Source organism: Ursus americanus, chromosome 17 (genome assembly GCF_024610735.1).
Source record: "Ursus americanus isolate L20-20 chromosome 17, mUrsAme1.1.p, whole genome shotgun sequence".
NCBI classification, from domain to species: domain Eukaryota; kingdom Metazoa; phylum Chordata; class Mammalia; order Carnivora; family Ursidae; genus Ursus; species Ursus americanus.
Window position 1 is genome coordinate 38,191,993 of NC_142143.1, and position 23,436 is coordinate 38,215,428.

The 23,436-nt window shown below is 36.8% G+C and overlaps 1 protein-coding gene and 1 pseudogene across 1 annotated transcript in view; both read right to left on the bottom strand.

Annotated features, from left to right (window-relative positions):
• Positions 1-23,436, bottom strand: part of SYT1 (synaptotagmin 1) — an 820,357-nt gene that overhangs the window by 556,051 nt on the left and 240,870 nt on the right. The gene's annotated exons all lie outside the window — the stretch shown is intronic.
• Positions 3,454-4,452, bottom strand: LOC123780825 (glyceraldehyde-3-phosphate dehydrogenase pseudogene; annotated as a pseudogene).

Below are 23,436 nucleotides of genomic sequence, written 5' to 3' on the forward strand. Positions count from 1 at the left end.
GGAGGTACTAATCAAGGCACAGCACAAGGCACAAGGAATTTGTTATTCAAGACAAATAAGTTCTAGAGAACTGCCATACAACATTTTGCTTATAGTTAATCGTATTGTATTGTACATGTAAACATCTATTACAAGGGTAGATCCCCTGTTAATTTTCTCACCACAATCAGAAAAAAAAAAGTCATCCTTGCCCTCAATATGTCAGTTGTGGAAGATTACGTTATGTGAACTCATTAGTAGGCATTTCATTCTTCCTAAAAATGCCGAGCCGAAAATCAGTTTCTGTGGTGTTAGGTAGTTTTCACAAACAAATTTATGAAGGGGAGGCACTGTGGTTATCATTGGGTTGATTCCTCTTTAACATGTTCTGTCTCTCCCATTCTCTCCTCCTGTTTGTTTTTCTTCAAAACTCCTATACTGACTGCAGGCATTTTTCTCCCATTACTCCTTTCATTTATCTTCTTTACTTCTAAGAAGTTGCTATCTTTGAACTTTCCTACCTATTCCAGGACTTCCTTCCCTGAGAACTTTCCCACAGGTGGAAGACTAACTCATCTCAGTTTAATTATCACTCCCTCATGAAGAATGACTGAAGCAATTATACCAGGGGTGGATCCTTGACCTGACTGGATTGAATGATCATCTTTGATAATTTGGGATTAAAATTCAGAAATCCTAGCACTCTTTGATGTTGATAAATAACTAGCAATGAAAGGCAGACATTAGAAAAACCTAACTTCCAACCAGAAGCCAGTGGGAAGAGTAGAAGAAAAAGAATCCTTGACACTGTCAGCTTTCTAGTTCCTGGTGCTAGTCCTTGGAAAGATCTGGTAACTTTTATGTCTTGTGTTCTCTGAGAAACTTATGTATCGTTGAGATATTTTCTTCTTAATTGCAACATAGTTGTAGTGATATTGTGTAATTTTCCGTCAAAAGAACCCCGACTTTAGGTCTTTTACCTCTTCTCTAGATCTTTTACTTCCCCTCTCTGCCCTTTCTGACATTTTTTTAATTATTATTTGATACCTGACAATCCTCTCTACTGACATTTATTTTCTCTTTCTTTCCCTCTTGTCTCTTAATTTCTATCTATGATTTAGGTCTCTTTTTCTACTCTCTCTGCTTTCTCCTCTCATGGTACTTCCGACCCTTACATGCCCGATGTTAACATAATTCTCCTCTATAGTTTCTAGATCTGTTCTCATCTCATTGCTTTTCTTCTCTTTCTTAATCACTATTTCCTACTCTTGAATCTAATGAAGCTTGGACTTGTAACTAAGTATTTGTTTAGGTTTTTTAAGCTCTGCAACTTCTCATCTATGTGAGGTAGAAACCTACAGTGTTATATTACAAAAGGAAATGTTAAGAAAAAAATGCCATTTCTAAATATATAAGCATACTACAAAAGGATAAATACTGTATAATTCTTTCTCGAGACAATGTACTAAAATCCATTTCATTTTTTCTTTTAGTCAAAGAAAATTAAACAATTCTCGAATGCTTTGAGGTCAATGTGTCATGTCTTGACTATAGCATACAGACCAAAATGATCAGCTTGCACTATGTGAGAATCTGATAAGTAAGGTTTAATCTTGTCTTCAATTAAAACACCACTACCTAATTGTCATTCAGTGTTCTCCTTGCAGAAGCTGAGAATATGCATATGAGAGAAATTTCCATGAAGGTAATGTTTATAGTCATTTCTAGGTTAAAGAACAAGACTTATTTCACTTTATGGGAATGTATTTCCTGACATTTGTCGTATTGCATTGTGATCAAAGGACTGTAGTGCTGAATGTGGGAACTTCTCCAGGAAGGCGGACTGTAAGTGATTATGTAAAGTTCTAAGCAAAGGCAATCTCCATTATGCACTCTGTCAGAAACCCTTTGCAGGTTACATATTGCTGAATATAACAGGTTTCTGCCTACTGGGATTCCACAGGATATTTTGGATTGTTTCATAAGTATAAAGATAAGTAGGTATGCTGCTGCCAATAAACTTGAACCCAAAGAGATGAACCTGTTCAAATCATATCCATGGATGTTGATTACATTTTCTTTTATAGAAAGGTGAGGATTTTGCTGGCAAATACGAAACCAAAGTTGGTTTTCAGATATATGACCTCTAACCTACCAGATAAGGAAATTGGCCTGAGTACTCATGGTACTCTCTGAGCCATATTTTGAACCTCTCATGTGGGAACCACTGAGTTGAGAATGTTTATATTGCGCTGGTAATGAGGTATAATGTTAGATTTTTTATGTTAAGTGCCTGCTGGGGAGCGACTTTAGGATATGACATGAAATTACGTACATTTCTTACATTTATTGATTTTCATCCACATACAGAAATACAAATAGTCAAAAAGATTTGCAATAAGAAGTTTTACGCACCAGAATTTTTATGATTTAATCATTCCATTCAAATGTTTGCTCAAATATGTTTTCCCCAGAGAGACTTTCCAAATTCAGCTTTTTTAAAAGCCTCCTCACTACCATGTATACCCATATCTTACTTTTGTGTTCTTTATAGTATATGCCATTCCTTTATATGTACAGAGAGGTCATCTGTATATTGCTCCTTCCTCAGCTAGAACATTAGTTCCACAAAGGTAGGGCTTTTGTCCTTTTTGTTCCCTACTTTATCATCTAGCCAGAAAAGATTCTAACTTGGTGAGTGAATGAATCATAGCATTAGCTATCATGAATTAAAAAAAGAAGAAAAAGAAAAAAGAGATAGAAATAAGCTAACTGATTCACAGTGGGAAGATTGTTGAATAACCTAGTATAAATTCATAGCTTAAACTATTAAAACCTATTATATATTTATAGCTTAAACTGTTATTGTAATGAAGGTATTTTTAAAAATTTTTTAACATTATGTGAATAAAGCAAGACCTAGAATTATACATATAACGTGATAGCAGTGTATATATGTATACCTTGTGGGAACTGAGAAAAAACATTCCAAAATATTTATAGTGCATGTGCTTAGATGGAAAGATATCACATATCTTCTTTATTTCTAAATATTTTGCAATTTTTATTTACCAACTATGGTCAGAAGAAATGAGGCAAAAAGGAAGAAAAGGAGAAAAAAATATAGCAGTGAGTGGGGACTGAGTATTACAGATAGACCAGCGATCATGCTAAGGCATTATAAATATGAAGACGTTAATAACTAATAGTAGTACATGATGTTTTTTGAGCACTATGTGTAAGTATAGTTTGAAGTTTGGTTTCTTTTTGGGGTACAGTATACTTTATTGATGATACATGACAAACTAGGACTCCCCAAGCCCCTCCCTTTCTTTAGGGGGTCTGGGATGGAAACTGTGTAGAGGTCATGAGATTCTCACTGTCTTACGGGATGAGTTGGGGCAAGGACTTCCCAGCAACTGAGGGCCTCTCTCTTCCCCCTGCTCTCACTGGGACTGGTGGTCCAGGGGGCTCTTACTCTTTGGAGGCCATGTGGACCATAAAGTCTACCACCTGGTTGCTGTAGCCAAATTCATTGCCAAACCAGAAAATGAGCCTGACAAAGTGGTCATTGAGAGCAATGCCAGCCCCAGCATTGAAGGTAGAAGAATGGGTGTCACTGTGAAAGTCACAGGAGACAACCTGGTCCTTGATGTAACCCAGGATGCTTTTGACGGTGCCTTCCAATGCCTGCTTCACTACCTTCTTGATGTCATCATGTTTGGCAGCTTTCTCCAGGTAGCAGGTCAGATCCACAACTGACATATTGGAGGTGGGGACTTGGAAGGCCATGCCAGTGAGTTTCCTAGTCAGCTCAGGAATGACCTTGCCTATAGCCTTGGCAGTGCCAACAGAAGCAGGGATGATGTCCTGGGCAGCCCCATGGCCATCACTTCACAGCTTCCCAGAGGGGCTGTTCATGGTCTTCTGGGTGGCAATGATGGCCTGGACTGTGGTCATGAGTCCCTCCACAATACCGAAGTTATCATGGATGACCTTGGCCAGAGGGGCCAAGCATCAGGAGGCATTGCTGAGAACCTTAAGGGAGTTGTCATACTTCTCGTGGTTCACACCCATCGCTAACACGGCATCATTAGAAAGGACAGAGATGATGACCCTCGTGGCCACACTTCAAATGAACTCCAGCCTTCTCCATGGTGGTAAGACCCCAGTGGACCTTACAACATACTCAACACCAGCACCACACCATTTGATGTTGACAGGATTCTTGCTCCTGGAAGATGATATGGGCTTTCTCTTGATGACAAATTTCCCATCCTCAGCCTTGACTGTGCTGTTGATTGTGCTGTTGAATTTGCTGTAGATAGAATCATACTGCAACATGTAGACCATGTAGTTGAGGCCAATGAAGGGGTCATTAATAACGACAATAACCACTTTGCCAGAGATAAAAGCAGTCCTGCTGACCAGGTGCCCAATATGGCCAAATCCATTTACTCTGACCTTCACCATGTGTCCCTGGCACTGCACCAGAAGATGCAGCTGTCTGTCAAAGGAGCAGAGAGCCTAAAGTTCTTTACATAAATAAAATTGTTTAATTCTCATAATTACTAAATGAGGTCAGTGTTATACTTCTTGTTATTACAGTCATTGTCATCCCCACTATCTAGATAGAACCCAGAGAGGTCATACTACTTCCCAAAGTTGCCCAGCTAAGAGGTGGTAGACCTGAGATTTGAATCTGATTCAGGGTCTATAGTCTTAACTTCTGATTAAGAATAAGAAAGGGAGTAACTGTTTCTGAAGTAAGAATAAAGAAGAAAATATCATTTCATTCACAAATTCATCTTATTTTTTAAAAAACAAAGCAGTATAAAATGTTTTGTTTACTATTTAAAATGGCTCATTTGGGTTTAGCCAAACATATAGAGTAATCTTGAATATTTGGACATGAGTGAGCAAATTGCTGCTAGAATGTAAATTGATGAGTTACGGGACACTATTGTGTTATAATTATAGTGTTTAAGTAACATGACAGGCTACTCAGCATAGCAAGTGGCCTTAATAGTAACTCAGAAGTCTGTATATACACAGCCTCAGGTTTTTGTTTTTGTTTTTTAATATATAAGTTATTAGGGCTTTGTGTCTAGACACCATTTTGAAGTAGTCTGAAAACTCTTTTTTCTGTATTTAACTTCATAATGTTCACCCTTTTCATAAAATGCAACAAAACACCTATAACTCTACCATTATGTGGTAGAAATATGAGCTTTGGAATTAAGCTGGTTTGGATTTGACTCTAATGAACATTCCACTCTATGATAGCATTCGTGAGGCACAATATCTAATATATGATTTATAATGGCAGGTTTTCATATTTCTCTAATGTTAGAGTATATGCCATTGCAGTTCCAGAGAACTAAATGATCCAGTTGTCATTTTCAAAATTAAGAATCCTGGGTATTTATTGTTTATTAATTATAACAAATGGATTAATTATATAACTATAAAAGTGATTGAAGTCACAGCTGACAGCTGAAAATGCCTTTACAAAACCTATACCTGATCCTGTTCTCAGTAAAAACTGTTCAGGAAATTTAATTTAGGATGCCAGGTGGCACAATAGGTTATATATTAACTTGTCCCCTCTGGAAAATTAAATTTGAATTTGGCTCTGGTCACAAATGAAATGAGTCATTTGGTACATGCCACTAAGGATACTCACAAAGCCAAAATGACATTTCATTGAAAAATCACCTGTTAAGAAAAATGTCTGCAGTCACTGGGGACATTTTCAAGAAAAATAAACAAGTGTGTAAGGCAAAAAGAAAGGGATCTAAGGGGCGACCGCGAGTTATATTCTTGCTGAAAATCTGGAGGAAGGAAAGTCCTATAACACTTATGAGCTTATATTCAGCTACAAATCTAAATTTTAGCCTGTACTTCCTATTTTTCCCAGTTTCCGGATTGTAGGAGATTATTCACTTATTTCCCAAAGAAAATTGGCGTTTATCCTTGTCACAGTTTTAGCCAAATGTCAGTTTGTATCAAATTACCATGGATTACTGAGCTCACCGCAAGGAACCATCTAATTGTGATTCTAAACCATATGGTTAGCTCTTCCTGTTCCTTTCAGGTAAATAAATAATATAATTATAAGAACTATTCTTTCCTCATTTAAGGGACTAAGAAAATGGGCAATTGACAGACTTCAGTCATAACCTTAATTTGGAATTAATGCTTATTCCTTTCATTGTGACATTCTTGTCCATGTAATAATCACATAGTAAGTATTTAGACAGATGAGATTGATAATGGTAAAATTCCCAGCACAAACAGCAAAGCTCAGTTTTTTCATATTCACTATTAGAGAACTATACTACACAAATAGTAAAATCTTAGTTCCTATTTTAGGTGTTTTGTACTGGATTCTAAATAGACACTGTCAATTCATTGTTTTAGGGTCTCCAGACTTGAGGGGACTCTGTTTTCTGAGTCAGGCTATGCCCATTAATATTCTACTAAAAGTAATATCCAGACCATACAGTCTCATGACTGCTTTCAGTACCCTTTCTAATAGTTGATGCTTTCAAGGTCTCAGTGGTCCTGGGCATATAAACTTCCAGGCTTGCTCATGTTGAGACAAAGGTCATCTCCAGCCTACAGTTTTACCTCAGCACCCAAATTCTTGACCATTCTTCTCTATCACTGGAGAAAGCTTACGATAAAAATTTATACCATGACTAGGCAATGTTAACGACAAAAATTTATTCACTGCATCCCTGGTTTTTATTCCCAACAGTACTTGCTAAGCAAAGGTCCTTGCTTAGTAATCTTATTAGACCTCAAACAAATGGACAAACCTCACTCTAAGTAGATTAAGACAATAGGGTCATGCAGCAAGATGAACCAAAAAAAAAAAAAAGCCATAGAATTTGCGTATGTTAATTCATTCTTCCTAAGTGCAAATATGCAAATGTAATTTTATGAAAAGAATGCATTGACCTCTGGCAAACCTTACCTAGGAACAATGGCCCTAAATTTATTAATATTCTCTATTCACATAGAAAGAAGTAATTACAATTGGAATAATTGTAAAAAACAAACAAAAAACCCCATAATAGCAAATCAAAATAAACATGCACACACGGATATGTCTAACTCTTCTATAAAAGAGGGAAAACAGAGCTTTATAAGCATAGCTTCTCTCTTTTATACGGCCTAAATGAAATTTATGTTCTTCGTATTTTATGAATCTTATCATCTTAGGAACCCTACAAACGAAACATTGTTGATTTTGTGTGCTGACATCTACACCTATATTCTCTAGGAATGGCACAATACAGACAATTAATAGAGAACTTCCTCTGCAGTTTTCAAGTGTAATGGGTGAAATTGTGATTTTGTTTTATTTTCAGATTTTTAAAATCTGACTTAAAGTGTCTGGCAATTATGGAAACAATGAAAGGCAAAAGTTGGCAATAAGTATGGTCTCACTTCTAGGAGAAGGTATGAGCCACTGTAAACAAAAATTTTCTTAGACCTCAGCCTGATTACATATTTCTACCTGAGACATTCTGGAAATAAACACCACTCTGCAATGATAGGTATAAAAACTTTCAATTTACTGTCTAAATATTTTTTCAGCTACTGAATTGAAAAGCAATTGGCAGTTTTATTAAATGTTAAATCCAGTCTTAGTTTTTCAGAGCTTCTTTTGTTACCTCTAAAATAGAGTTCCAAATGTTTAACCGGACGTTTTGAAAACACTTTAAAATCAATAGGGAATAGAAGAGGAGCTCTGTGGGACTTTCAGAATATATTTCCTTAGTCAGACCTTTATAGAAACCATTTCTAAGGATTGTAAAGAGTATACCGTGTCTGAGTTCGGATTTATTTGAGGTTAGCATTACAATGAGAAGAGAGTATTACTATGGTTTCCAATTATTTAAACTTCTCTGACATTTATGACTCAATTTGTTGGGAACGTTGAGATATCCTATCAGCATTGTTATTTTTAGTGAATTTGTTTTAATATATTTTTAATTAATTGTGACATATATATAAAGGTCATCTGGCTTATTTTAAATACAATTGGGTCATGTAATTCCTTTGCTTAAACTCCTTCAGTAAATCCCTCTTGCTTTTAAGATAAACATATACACATATTTCTTTCAGGGGTCTGGCTTATAAGTACCACAATGACCCTGGCTATTGAAAAAAAAAAGTTAAACATATTGGAGGGCCTGCACTAATAATGGTAGCTAATGGAGAATCTTGGAAGACATACAGTAACAAAGTCTGGAATTCCAAAAATCAGAAAGAACAGAAATTAGCCTTTATAAATGACAGTCTACGGAGGCAGCATAGCCTATCAGTTGGAGCATAGACTCTGAAGCCAGCCTGAGTCTGAATTCTGGCTCTGCTGCTTCCTACTGTGTGAGCTTCTTTAAGTTACTTAACCTCTCTGTGGCTCAGTTTTCTCTGTAAATGGGAATAACAATACCTAGTCACAAGGGTTGGTATTAGGCCAGGGAAAGCTATACCCTGATAACAAATAATTCCTCCCCATCTCACTAACTTAAAAACAAAGATTCATTTTATGCTCATGGAACATGTTCATTTATGGGTTGGCTAGGTGACAGCTCTATGTTTTTGTCATCCAGGCTCCTATATCCAGGCTGAAGGAAGAGATATTCCCTGGAGCATTGTAAATGGCCTTTAAGAGAGGGCTGGAGCATATCATATTGGCAACTAGTTGGTAGGCCTAAAAGTGAGACCTATCATTTCTACTTACAACTCAGAAGCCAAAACTGGTCATTTAGTTATACCTGAAGGACATCAGGGAGTGCAATCATACTGAGCCCAGAACATTTGGCAGAGAGCACCAATGACTACTAAAAGTTCCTAAATGAGTTAATATTTGTAAAACACTTAAAGCTGGACTTGGCACATAATGGTCACAGTCAAAGCCATCTTTAATAAATGTCAACCATCTTATTTCTTTACATCATTCATTTCAGATACAATATCCAAGGCTGAGCTTCACATACTTTCATATACCCTCACTGCTCGTGGGTGCCATTTCTCTGTCTCCATAGTGAGAAATTGAATAAACACATGTTGTTTCCTCTTCTGCCAGTAGAAGGAGGGTTCAGTGTTGATGGTTGCTCAAACCATGAAATGTTAACAAAATTACTCCTTTGGCTACTTGATTTCCTTATATATCCTTCTACCTAAACTACATCTCTAAAAAATAATACTTCCCCATAACATATCCAACCTTAAAATTGCAAACATACCCAATTCTCTCCAGAAAAGCAAACAATCCAAAATCTCATCAGTTATTGCAGACAGCCCCAAGAGCCTAGGTGTCTAAGTCCAAGACTTCAGGTGACACCTTTTACTTCCCTAAGTCTATTATTACCCCATCTCAATAAAAATGATCTACAAACGCTAGTGGAAGAAAGGGAGAAAAGAAGGAAAAATGCAAGCACAGGTAATACCCTTGCTTTGTGCAGGACTAGTCCTCTTCTGTCTTGGGGTCACAACTGGTATTTATGACTTGTTAACCCTATTATCAACTCATTGTTACTTTTGCCTTTAGCCAGAACCTTGAGTATGTATGTTTTATTTGTTTCAACTTGTAAAGGTGACGTAGAATATTCTTGTGAGATCTGATCCTATGTATAATGGATTATAGCAGTCTTCCAATGCCTTTTATCACTGAACTGGTGACATTAGGGGAGTCTCTGGCTCCATTCATGCTTCAAGTCACTCAATATATATTTGTTTAATTACTTACATATTTAGGCACTGTTCTATACAGTGAGATACTTCGGCGGACAAATCTTTCTGTCCCTGAGTCACTAACATTCAATAATGAAGTAATGTATAATATGTAACATTAAACACTAATAAATAAGTAAATTTTATACAATGTTAAAACGTAGTAAGTATGAAAGAGATAATATGTAGAGAAGCATAAATGGGGCTGGAGTTCCTGTAGGGAAACAGGAATCCAGTTTTCCTTAAAACAGATCCATTGCCCATGGCAACTCTATAATCTTCAGTTTAGGATTGCTCACTGATTGATATGCAGAACCTCAACTGGCCAAGTTGCAGTATCAGTTTTTAATTGGTAGAGAGATCACTTCAGTTACATAAAACAAACAAGTGGGCCATTTACTTTCCTAGGGGCAGGTTCACGTCAAACTCCATACAGGAGACCTAACACACGAGTTCTGGCTATGAGAGAAAGATAGCATACATAAAGACCATATAGCACATCCTCTAGGCATAAGATAGTGTCCAAACCTAAAAATGGTTTAAATTGTTAGGCTGGAAAAAACTTTAACAGAAATTTCATCATTTTATAATACCAGCTGCTTCTTGATCATCAGTTAACTGATAAGTCTTATGAATCATAATTTTGAATTTCATCTTTTCCATAAAACAATTTCCTTAAGGTGATGATACCATCATAACAGAAGAGTGGATAAGGCATTTAGCAAGTCTAAGAATGTTCGTGCTTGTATAACACGATGAGCAGAGAAACATCTAAATCCAGATTATGTGCCTCTTTCAAGTCCTCTCCATAATAGAAGGTATATAATGTCATATGCTGAATATCAGGTATCTAGTTGGTTGTACCCTTTGGGGTGTGTTAGTGAGTTGAGGGAACAGGGGTGTTGGTTTTTTCTGGAAAATTGGGTTCTTGTGTGTGGTATAGCAAGGTCAGCATTGAGTCAAAGACTGATTTTGAGCTGATGAATATTGTTCTTCACTCTCAAATAACCACTTTATTCAATAACCCATTGGACAAATCATCAGTTGGCTAGAATGAGACTGAATGATATGGTGTCCTTGATTAAGTTTCTCTCCAGTGGAGAGGGGATTTGGTAAACATTCACATGGAACAAAAATATGTCTGCACTCTAAACTCACCCTGAAATGTCCAGGAACATCTTTCTTTCTCCGACCTCTCTTTAAAATGTTCTCATCTTGTTCTTTCTAAGTTCTTAAAAGGAGCTCAGCACTGTCCAATACATCTGTTGTGATGAAAATATTTTGTACAATTGTTGTCTAATATGGTAACCACTAGACAGATTTAACTACCGAGCATTTAAAGCACAACTGGTGTGACTAAAGAGCTAAATTTTTAAAACTGAATTTCAGCTTTATTAGTCACATGTAGCTGGTGGCTCCTGCCTTGGGCAGGACAGCAGCCACACCTCCCCATATACCTTGCTTATATTTCTGCTTAAAGCTTTTTTATTTATTATAAAAATTTCACTCTAGAAAAATTTCTCCACTTTACTGAACTTCAAGTCTCCCCTGTTCTGCCGGCATAACACTAGGCAGTGGAGGAGTTACTTACCCATGTTATCAGTTACAAAATGATGAAGGCAGGATTTGAACCCAAGCATTCTTTCCTCTAGAGACTATGTTCTTCACTCAGGGCTAACCTGCCCCTAACCTACTCAGTGATTCAATCAGCAAGTTGACCATCATACTGACCCTTCTCTGTCCCTCCTATCTCACGTCCATGGGGTTATATATTCCTGTCAATTATACCTCCAAAGTTCTCCAAATCTGTTGTGCACATTTCACTCCCTTTGCTTCCACTATGTCAATCTTCATCATTTTTCTCCTGGATTTAAAGGTAGATATCATTTTGTTTGTCTATCAATATCACCTATTGTTGTGCTGGGTACATAGGAGGAATGGATACATGTCTCCAAATGTTTTGTGTGTGATCTAACTGCCATGTTGCTCATCTCTAATTCACACTCCAGTTGTTGCCAGAGTAATTTTCTGTAACAAAAAAATCTGATTCTGTATCCTATCATACAAGTCCTTCATTACCTAACTTCTACCATTTTACCTCTCTAGAGTCATTCTCTACCGATCTTTTCTCTATTCAGCCCACCTCCTTCCACTTTCTCAATTGTTACCTGCAGACCTAATACAAAGTCATTCTATTATTACAGCTTTTCTGTTTGTGTTTTCTTTATCTGGAACATCCTTGACAACTCTTAAAACTTGAATTTATAAGACTCCATATACAATCCTAACACTGGTGACCATTTATAGAGGATCCGCTATGCATCAGTACCTGGACCTATATTTTAAATTCTTGTAACAACCCTTTGCAGAAGGTGTAATTCTGTGACATGTATGAGGAAATTGAGGCTCAGAAAGTTAATGTCATGTGTCCAAATTCATAGTGAGCTGTGAGATTTGAATCTCTAGTTCAAATACAGTGCCTTTTCTGTACAATATCTATTTTACACCATGATCCTTCCTGGAATTTTTTCATATATGCCCAAGTTCTCTTAAATTACAAAGTGTCCAAGTTTTCTTAAATTACAACACATGCTTGCTTGTATTAAGTGGCACTTCCATCTTGTTTATAACATTGTGGTTCTTTTTTATAATTGTTATATTGTATTCTAATTATATTTCTTATCTAGAGAATATCTTATTAGTCTTTATGTGTGTGGCCCATAGTAAGAACTCTATTTGCAGAATAAATAAATGAATTAATAGAATTCACAATACCTATCTTTAAAAATAGGTTCTTTTTTATTTTTAGATCTGTAATATTTTTCCTAGCCTTTCCACATTCTTCTGGATACTAAAAGGTAGAGGAAAAAGGTTTAACCCTCCATTACCTCACTTCATTTAACTCTCCACACTAAACAAGTCTCTTTATATTAATTTTAATTTTCTAATGTTTTGTGTTTTTATAATTGATGAGTGCCAAATTTTTTACTCCAATGTGGGATTTATTTTTGGGATTATACATCACATGAGAGCACGATGCTTACCTCACTAGTATGCATTTAGAACTAGAGCTATCTTTTGCCCACAGAAAATGTTTGATAAATATTTGAAGATGGACCCATAAAAAAACCCAAATAACCAACGCAATCTTGAGAAAGAAAAACAAAGCTGGAGGCATCATGCTCCCTGACTTCAAACTATATCACAGGGCTATAATCAAAACAATATGGTATTGGCATAAAATTAGACACACAGACAGATGAAAAAAATAAGGAGCCCAGAAATAATCCTATGCATATATAGTCAGTTAATCTATGAAAACTAACAGGTAAGAATATACAGGTGGGATGGCATCAACCTAAAAAGCTCTGTACAGCAGAGGAAACATAACTACACACACACAAAAGGCAACCCACTGAGGGGAGAAAATATTTGCACACCATGTATCTGATAAGAGGTCAATATCCAAAATATATAAAGAACTCCTACAACTTAATAGCAAACAGAGCAAAACAAAACCACCAATCTAAAAACTGAGAAGATCTGAACATTTTTCCAAAGATGACATACAGATGGCCAACAGGTACATGAAAAGATGCTCACTCTCACTAATCATTAGGGAAATGCAAATTAAAGCCACAATAAGATATCACTTCATGCCTGTTAGAATGACTAATATCAAAAAGACAAGAAATAACAAGTGACAGTGAGGATGTGCACTGTTGGTGGGAGAGTAAATTGGTGTAGCCACTATGGAAAACAGTATGGAGGTGCCTCAGAAAATTTCAAATAGAACTACCATATGATCCAGCAATTCCTCTTCTGGTTATAAAGCAAAAACACCAACACATAAAGATATTTGCACCCCATGTTCATTGAGATGTTGTTTACAATAGCCAAGATATAGAAACAACCTAAGCGTTCATGTATGAATGGATAAAGAAAATTTCACGTGCACACATAAACACACAAAGGAATATTATTCAGCCATAAAAAAGAATGAAATTTTACCATTTGTGGCAACACAGATGGAACTTGAGGGCATTATGCTAAGTGAAATAGAAGACAAATACCATGTGATTTCATTTATGTAGAGTGTAGAAAATTAGAAAACAAATCTGAGTTCATGGACACAGAGAACAGATTCGTGGTTGCCAGAGGTGAGGGTGGTGGAAGATTGGGCAAATGGATGAAAGAGATAAAAAGCCACAAACTTCCAGTTACAAAATAAATAAATCATGAGGATATAATATATAGCATGGTGACTATAGATCATAATACTGCTGTATATTTGAAAGTTGCTAAGAGAGTAAATCTTAAAAGCTTTCATCACAAGGAAAAAGTTTGTAACTCTGCACAGTGATGGATGTTAACTAGACTTATCATGGTGATAATTTCATAATATATACAAACATCCAGTTGTTACACTGTATACCTGAAACTAATATGTTATATGCCAATTATATCTTTTTAAAAAGAAAGCTATAAGAAAATGTATGTAATCAAAAATATTTGTTGAATGAACAAATGCAAGAATTATATAAATGTAGAGGAAATTTGCCTAGATTTACCTGAATAGAAGTAAAATTTTTTCTCCCATAAACACTGGAGAAAGGGAAACTCTCCTCTAAGTTGGTAGGGGAATGGGATAACAGCTATATTCAAGAATATGAAAGCCCAAATGTGTCTATCCCATAGTGTTTCCAAAGCTTTCTGCCAGCTTCAGAATCTAAATCCTCTCGCATTTACATAATACATTTCTTCTCTAGTTCTTTCCCTTAGGAAATTCTTCCAAAAATATCAATTCTTGTAAGTAATGTGTTATGGAAAATGCAGTCTTCATGTGAACTACAGTATGTCTATACATTTATCAGTCCCAGTTGTTAAATTACAGTTTTTAGACTTTTGCTAGAGTTAGTTATTAGACCAATAAAAATTGTGTTTACAACATCATCTGAACAAAAAGAGAGCCCTGCATTTAAGTATTAAATTCTATAGGAAGCTTTTTCTTATGTGCATTTTATTTGTATGTATTTTTTTCTGTGAACCATGGAGATAGTCTATAAGAGATATTTTTGACAAAAATTCAGGCTATCGAAGTTAGATTTCATTTTACCCATTTATGCATTTATTCATTCAGCATATGATTACTCAGTACTTACAATGTACCAGAAATAACAGCGTCAGCACACAATGGTAAAAAAAAAAAATGCAATTTTTTGAAAAATTGTGACTAAAATCAATTGGTATGTAATATAATTACTGACTTTCATTTTAATTCCTAGAAAAAGAATAGCCTAACTCTGATATGTAATAAAAATCAGCCACATGAACCTTAATATTCATTTCAGAAATTATTCTTCACCTTTTTTCAATTTGCTGGAACTTTGTACATTTAAGTCTCACTCAACTGCTCAGAAACTGTCAAAAGTATAATTATAGTATTTTAGAGCTGTAGCTAATCTTAGAGATAATCCAGTCACAAAACTCAAATGGAATTTTACAAAATGATTTGCCTATTTACTCAATTGTTAAAGGTAGAGATAGCATAGGGCCCAGTTATAATCATTCTTAATTCATCCTCGTGTTATGACACCATGCTATGTACATTTTCCATCACTGGAACTTAGCTTTTTCACTTTTCATCATTCAGATGTTAAAATACAGCATAGAATTAATTTCAGTGTCAGTGACTCCTATTTACTGAAATCTATTTGCTCTTCTTCTTGGGCCCACAAATTGGCTACATGTCCCAGCCTTCCTTGCAGTTAGGTGTGAGCTTACCAGGGAGTTCTAGCCAATGGGATCAAGTGTAAGGGGTGTCTTGTCTAGGACAAAGGTTAAAAAAAATGTGAGAGCCAATTTCACCCTGTTTCTCCCTCCAATAGCTGGATGCAAATGATAACGAGAAATCATAGTACAGTAGGACCATGGATAAATGAATCCCTGGTCTCCTAATTACTACTTATAGAAAAACTGTCTGAAGATCAGAATTCACCCTTTGAACTAATAAGTGAACAAGAACTAAACTTCTCTTGGATTTTAGCCACTAAAACTTTGTTGATGGGTTTGGATCTGCAGCTTTGCATTACATCTCATGTGGGATTCTTACTGGCTTCTTAGAATGTCAGTACATAAGCACACAAAGTGACTAGTCTAATGGGAATTCATGTTGGTGCTTTTGCAGAGCAAGGCTATGTTAGAAAGGAAACTGATTTTCAAATAAAAAATGAGGATATAAGCATAATTTTAAGTATGGAACTAATTCTATTCAGATAGATCTACTGTTTAATGATTAAATAACTAAGAAGTTTTAAAGCCATATTATATATAAGAAGTGCCAGTGTAGGTCTACAAAATTCTTTAATTTGGCTCTTGTCAACTCTTATGAAACTGCCAAAGAATGATAGTAGGGGCACCTGGGTGGCTCAGTTGATTAAGCCTTTGCCTTTGGCTGAGGTCATGATCCCAGGTCTTTGCCTGCCACTCCCCCTGCTTGTGCGCTGTCAAATAAATAAAATCTTAAAAAAAAACAAATGCCAATAAATGGAGAGCTTTAATTATATTTCTCAAAAAAATGAGGAATGCAATAAGGTTATGTTTCTGGTTTTGTAATGACGTGCACTGGAAAAGCAAATTGGCTAATATTGATGTTCTCCAATGTTTTTCCTTCATAAACTGTAACAATTCCTTATATGCCACATTATTCTGCGGTGGTAGAGATAAGTACTTGTATCAGCAAGCTTTAAAAAAATATTTCCTACTATTATAATGAACAGAAGCTGCAAAAATATATATGTACTTTTATGTGCAACATATTATAGTATGTATACCGTATAAAATGTGTGTGTGTGTGTGTGTGTATGCTACAATGAACTTCCCTGGGCAGAAATATTTTATAGTACTTATTTGTAATCACATACAAATATGCATCCTGTTGTGTTATTCTATTTCAAAAATTTAATGAAATTGTTTAAAATTAATATAGTTAATAATCTTGTATTTCCTTGAAAAGATCGTCTCTTGAAAATTTGGAAAGTTTAAAACAGAAAATTCAAACGTGGAACATCTTGATACACATACATGTCTAAAAAGTAATACAGTTGACCTTTGAACAGCACAGGTTTGAACTGCATGGGTCACTTATGTGGGTTTTTAAAAATAAATACAATACAGTACTATAAGTATATTTTCCCTTTCTTATGATTTTTTTTTAAGGTTTTATTTATTTGAAAGAGAGACAGAGTAAAAGCAGGGGCAGTGGCAAAGGGAGCAGCAGTGGGAGAAGAAGAGGCAGGCTCCCTTTGAGCAAGGAGCCTGATGCAGGACTTGATTCCAGGACCCTGGGATAATGACCTGAGGCAAAGGCAGATGCTTAACTGAGCGAGCCACCCAGGCAGCCCTTTCCTTTTCTTAATAACATTTTTCTTTAGTTCACTTTATTATCAGAATACAGTATTTATACATATAGCATACAAAATATGTGTCAACTGTTTTATGTTACCAGTATGGCTTCTGGTCAACAGATTATTATAGTCAAGTTTTTGGGTAGCCAAAAGTTCCATCTGGATTTCAGTTGTGCAGGGGGTTGGCACCCCTGACCTCAACATTGCTCAAGAATCAATTGTGTCAGCCATTGTTACTGTTATCTGAGTTTGTAAAGAAAAGTATCAAGGTTTTCCAAAACTGCTTTTCTCCATTGTACTTCAAATGCACAGAGTTAGATGAAAAATAACCTCTGGTTCATTGAACATACTTATCATTGTCACTATTATCCATAGCACACTTTTGTTTGGTCATTAATTTTAATAAATAATGCAATAAGCACCAGTGAATTCACACTGAAAACCTAATGATCTTGCCAAGTTTGCCTGTTTTTGTTCTTAGCTTCTGTAATGTCCTCTTTATTACATTTGTTCAATTTATATTTACCATTTAAATTTTTCTTTTATGATCTTTTGTTTCCTTTATTTGGGTGTATTCTATAGCAATTTTTTAAAAAGTTAGATATTGAACTCATTCATTCTGATGCTTCCTACCTTTGTAATATAAATATTTAAGCTATAAGATTGGCAGAAAGCAGCAGTTTTGAATTCTATAGGTTCTTTTAAGCACTTTTTAAAAAAATCATTCATTTCTAGGAATATTATAATCAGCTTGAGGTATACTTTACACATAGTAAAATTCATTAATTTTAAGTGAATTGTGTAAGTTTTGAGACAAGTGTATATACTCATATATAACTGCTACCATAATCAAGGTATAGAATATTTCCATCAAGTAAATATTAACTCTAACAAGTTACATCACGCGCTTTTGCAGTAAATCCCCTCCACATATCCATACCAACCCTGACAATTATTATTAAATTTGCCTTTTGTGAAATTTTATATAGTTGGAATTATATATGATTTTTTGTTTGTTTGTTTCAGGCTTCTTTTACTTAATATGTGTTTGTAACGTTCATCCTTATTGTGAATAATCAGTTTGTTCCTTTTGTATAGATTTGCCACGATCTGTTTATCCATTCACCAGGTGAGAGACATTTGGGTTATTTCAGTTTGTGGACATTATGAATAAAACTTTATGAACATTCACTTACAAGTCTTTAGACATAAATTTTCATTTCTCTTGGTTAAATACTGAGGAGTAGGATTGCTGGATCATCTGGTAAGGTATATTCTAATGTGGAATTTATATACGTTTGCTTAGATACTTGATATCGCCAGCTCTTTTCATTTTAGCTGTACTAGTGGACGAAGAGTGGTATCTCATCGCTTATTTTGCATTTGTCAAATGATAGATGGTGTTGAACATTTTTTCAAGTGCTGGGGGAGGGAAAAGATGGCGGAGAAGTAGGGGTCCCCTTTCTCAGCTGGTCCCCTGAGTAGAGCTGGATAGGTACCAGACCATCCTGAACACCCACAGAATCAGCCTGAGACGCAGGAAGATACATCTGGATCTATATAAATGAACATCTCCAGCGCTGAGTATTGAGGTACGAAGCGGGGAGCCGTGAATCCGTGCACAGATGTCGGAAAATAAACAGAAGGGGGAGGGAGCCGCCACTCTTGGGCACCGGGAAGCAGTAGCCACCTGCACTGGGGAGCAGGCGGACTCGCGGACGGCACCCGCGAGAGAGCAGACTGAGACCATGAGCCTGGGAATGTGCACGCATCCAGACTGACAACTGGAGCTCCGGAGAGCACACCTGTACTAGATTGAAACTGAGCTCAGGAGCGTGCGCGTGACCTGACTGAAAACCGGAGCTCCGGAGCGCTCATTGGAACCGGACTGACACCGGAAGCTTGGGAGCACGTGTGTGACCAGACAAAACCGGCGCTCTGGAGTACATATTAACCACACTGAAACAGAGAGCTCGGCAGTGCACGTGGGAACCTGGGGCAGCTGGCGGTGTTAGAAACACAAAGGACAGAGACTTGCCAGCCCTGGAAGTGAGGGCTGGGACACTGGCTGTGGGATACATGACCCAGGACGCTGCAGGGTTTTTGGCAGCACCAATAGAAACAGAGTTAAAGAGGCCAAGAGAGCTCAGTGGAGAGTGGACTGCGATCTCTCTGTTCTGAGACAGAGGCTAGGATTTGGCCACTGCTGCTCTCTCAGAAGAGGCACAGTAAACCACCAGGGAAAGCCACCAGAGAACAAAAGCCTAGAAATACCCGCTCACAGTGTGCCTATCCCCATCCCCCCTCGCAGGGGACAGGGCGACTCTACCCAAACGGGGTTGCCTGAATATCAGCATGGCAGGCCCCTCCCCCAGAAGGCAGGCTGAAAAATCAAGAAGCCCACATCACTAAGGTCCCTGTAAAACAAGTGCACACTGCCTGGCTCCTGGTCAATAATTTGGGCTCTGGGCCATTCTTCATCAGAACGACAAGGAGGAGAAATCCCCCCCAGCAGAGAAAAGATAATGAGTCTGTGGCCTATGCCACAGAACTAATGGATATGGATATAACCAAATTATCAGAAATGGAATTCAGAGTAACAATGGTCAAGATGATGTGTAGACTTGAAAAAAATATTAACGAAAATATTAACGAGAATATAGAATCTCTAAGGGTGGAAATGAGAGTGAATCTGGCAGAAATTAAAAAGGCTATGAATCAAATGCAGTCAGAACTAGATGCTCTAATGGCCAGGGTGAATGAGGCAGAAGAATGAATTAGTGAATTGTAGGATGGGTTGGTAGAAGAGAAAGTTAAAACAGAAACTTGGCTCAAAAAAATCCAATCTCAAGAATGTAGATTATAGGAGATTACTGACTCAATGAAACGTCCCAATGTCAGAATCATCAGCATCCCTGAGGCGGTAGAGAAAGAGAGAGGTCTAGAAGACATATTTGAACAAATTGTAGCTGAAAACTTCCCTAATCTAGCAAAGGAAACAGGCATGCATGTCCAAGAGGCAGAGAGGACCCCTCCCAAGCTCAACCACGACAAACCTACACCACATCACGTCATAGTGCAATTCGCAAATATTAGATCCAAGGATACAGTATTGAAAGCAGCCAGGGCAAAGAAATTTCTCACGTACAGAGGCAAAAATATCAGAATAGCATCAGACCTGTCTACACAGACCTGGATGAGAGGAAGGGTTGGCAAGATATTTTTAAAGCTCTATCCAAGAAAAACATGCAACCAAGGATCCTTTATCCAGCAAGGCTGTCATTCAGAATTGATGGAGAGATAAGGAACTTCCAGGATTGGTAGAAACTGACCAAATTTGTAATCATGAAACCAGCCTTACAGGAGATCTTAAGGGGGGTTCTATAAAAGTAAAAAGGCCCCAAGAGTGATACAGAACAGAAATTACAACCCATAGAAACAAAGACTTTACAGGCAACATGACATCATTAAAATTATATCTCTCAATAATCACTCTCAATGTGAATGGCCTAAATGCTCCCATAAATGCCACAGGTTTGCAAATTGAATAAAAAGACATAATCCATTCATTTGCTGTCTACAAGAGACTCATCTTGAACCTAAAGATACATCCAGACTGAAAGTGAAGGGATGGAAAACCATTTTTCATGCCAATGGACCTCAAAAGAAAGCTGGGGTAGCAATTCTCATATCAGACAGATTAGATTTTAAACTAAACACTGTGGTTAGAGATACAGAAGGACACTATATTATTCTTAAAGGAGGTATCCAACAAGTGGATATGACAATTATAAATATCTATGCCCCCAACAGGGGAGCAGCAAGATACACAAGCCAACTCTTAACCAGAATAAAGAGACATATAGATAAAAATATGTTAATAGTAGGGGACCTCAACACTCCATTATCAGAAATAGACAGAACAGCCATGCAAAAAATCGACAAAGAAACAAGGGCTTTGAATGCCATACTTGACGAGCTGGACCTCATAGATATATATAGAAAACTACACCCCAGAACCAAAGAATACTCATTCTATTCTAATGCCCATGGAACAACCTCAAGAATAGACCATGTTCTGGGTCACAAAACAGGTCTCAACCGATACCAAAAGACTGAAATTATTCCCTGCATATTCTCAGACCACAATGCTTTGAAATTGGAACTCAACCACAAGGAAAAATTTGGAAGAAACTCAAACACTTGGAGACTACTTCCTGCTCAGGAATGATTCGATAAACCAGAAAATCAAAAATCAATTTAAACAAATTATGGAGACCAATGAGAATGAAAACCCAACAGTCCAAAACCTATGGGATACTGCAAAGGCAGTCCTAAGGGAAAAATCTAAAATGCAATTTTTATATTCTCACCTCAAGAAGCTGGAGCTAGAAAAGAAGAACAGGCCTAACCCACTCACGAGAAAGCAGTTGATCAAGATTAGAGCAGAGATCAATGAATTAGAAACCAGGAGCACAGTAGAGCAGATCAACAGAACTAGAAGCTGGTTCTTTGAAAGAATAAATAAGATCGATAAGCCACTGGCCAGACTTATTCAAAAGAATAGAGAAAGGACCCAAATTAATAAAATTACGAATGAAAGGGGAGAGATCACAACCAACACCAATGAAATAGGAAGGATCATTAGAAACTTTTATCAACAGCTTTATGCCAATAAATTAAACAACCTGGAAGAAATGGATGCCTTCCTGGAAGCCTATTAAACTACCAAGAATGAAACAGGAAGAAATTGATTTTTTAAACAGACCGATTAATTATGAAGAGATTGAAGCAGTGATCAAAAACCTCCCCAAAAACAAGAGTCCAGGGCGTGACGGATTCCCTGGGGAATTCTACCAAACATTCAAAGAAGAAATAATACCTATTCTCCTGAAGCTGTTTCAAAAAAATAGAAACAGAAGGAAAACTACCAAACTCATTCTATGAAGCCAATATTACCTTGATCCCCAAACCAGGCAAAGACCCCCTCAAAAAGGAGAATTACAGGCTGATATCCCTGATGAATATGGATGCCAAAATTCTCAACAAGATCCTAGCTATTAGGATCCAACGGTACATTAAAAGGATTATCCATCATGACCAAGTGGGATTCATCCCTGGGATGCAAGCGTGGTTCAACATTCGCAAATCGATCAGTGTGATAGATCATATCAACAAGAAAAGAGTCAAGAACCATATGATCCTCTCAATTGATGCAGAAAAAGCATTTGACAAAATACAGCATCCTTTCCTGATTAAAACCCTTCCGAATGTAGGGATAGAGGGTACCTTCCTCAATTTCATAAAAACCATCTATGAAAAGCCTACGGCAAATATCATTCTCAATGGGGAAAAGCTGGAAGCCTTTCCCTTAAGATCAGGAACACGACAAGGATGCCCACTCTTGCCACTATTATTCAACATAGTACTAGAAGTCCTTGCAACAGCAATCAGACAACAAAAAGGGATAAAAGGTATCCAAATCAGCAAAGAAGAAGGCAAACTGTCTCTCTTTGCAGATGATATAATACTCTATATGGAAAATCCAAAAGACTCCACCCCCAAACTACTAGAAGTTATAGAGCAATTCAGTAATGATGCAGAATACAAAATCAATGCTCAGAAATCAGTTGCATTTCTATACACGAACAATAAGACTGAAGAAAGAGAAATTAGGGAATCCATTCCATTTACAATAGCACCAAAAATCATACGTTATCTCGGAATTAACTTAACCAGAGACGTAAAGTATCTATATTCTAGAAACTACAAATCATTCTTGAAAGACATTGAAGAAAACACAAAAAGATGGAAAAATGTCCCATGTTCATGGACCGGAAGAATTAACATAGTTAAAATGTCTATGCAACCCAGAGCAATCTACACTTTCAATGCCATCCCGATCAAAATACCAATGACATTTTTCAAAGAACTGGAACAAACAGTCCTTAAATTCGTGTGGAACCAGAAAAGGCCCCGAATCGCCAAGGAATTGTTGAAAAGTCAAAACAAAGCTGGAGGCATCATGTTTCCGGATTTCAAGCTGTACTACAAAGCTGTGATCACAAAGACAGCATGGTACTGGCACAAAAACAGACACAAAGACCAATGGAACAGAATAGAGAACCCAGAAATGGACCCTCGCCTCTTTGGGCAACTAATCTTTGACAAAGCAGTAAAAAACATCCAGTGGAAAAACGACAGTCTCTTCAATAAATGGTGCTGGGAAAATTGGACAGCTACATGCAAAAGAATGAAACTTGACCACTCTCTCACACCATACACAAAGATAAACCCCAAA